The following is a 1058-nucleotide window of genomic DNA, read 5'->3' on the forward strand; positions in this document are numbered from 1 at the left end:
TGGTATTATGGTCTGTATTTATATAGAGCTTCTCTAGTCTTGATGAGCTGGATTAACTCTACAGTTTTCACTCATTCACACATCTTTCATTCACACTCACGCGCTGCAATACGGGCTTAAGTGTCTTTGCTCAAGGACACATAGAGACGAGCAGAGCTGGGAATTGAACCCACAACCTTCCAGTAGAAAGACCAATCACTCACTCACTTACATATTCACTCACTCACTCACTATAGATAAATACATGAACGTCGTAGACTTAAGACTGTCCAGACCAGAGTGATTGACAGACTGTGACGACGTGTCACATTGTGACGCCTCACAGAGATTTTGACACAAGCTGAATCCACTTCCACTGACCCCACTGTAGGTTCAGCTGCAGGTAATTCTCACTGTCAGTCTCAGCCTGGTCCAGGACCAGATGTGTGGGAGTTGGACTGGGGCGAGTTGTCACTCACAGGAAGGTAAAGCCGAGTTTTCCTGTGATTGAACACATTGTTTTCTCTCGTGTGCTTTAAACCACTCCCACGTTACTGAAAAGACTCGAATAAATTGTTAAAAAAAACTTCACAGTTACAGGTGTGTGTGTGTGTCGGGGGTTAAGTGTTGGACTCGCTCCACATGTCCAGACATGTCTCCCTCTCTCTGTGTCCCACAGTCGGCCTCTGTAATTAGGACGTGAGAGGGTAACGGGCGTCCAGCACTCTGACACCACCAGAGTGAAGTTGCCTCCAGATGTTGACGGTGAGAACATCATCATCTTAATGCAAGGAACGTCTCCACTCTTTGTCTGTCCGTCTGTCTGTTAATCACACACAGTCGTCTTTGTGAGGACAGGGCCTTTAGGGCAGATTGAGATTATCGTGTGCAGATGTGGTTCATGTTCCCTGTAATGAGGTTCTACTTCTACTGCATTTACTTTTACCACTAGTTTCATATTCATGTTTCTGGACACATCGTCAGTGATGTTCCTGGAATCATCCGCCAGAAATGGGTCTTTCAACTTCATACCGAGTCCCCAATCGTAATCATACCGAGTCCCCAATCGCAATTGTACC

The sequence above is a fragment of the Solea senegalensis genome, linkage group LG16 (genome assembly GCF_019176455.1).
Source record: "Solea senegalensis isolate Sse05_10M linkage group LG16, IFAPA_SoseM_1, whole genome shotgun sequence".
Lineage (NCBI taxonomy): Eukaryota > Metazoa > Chordata > Actinopteri > Pleuronectiformes > Soleidae > Solea > Solea senegalensis.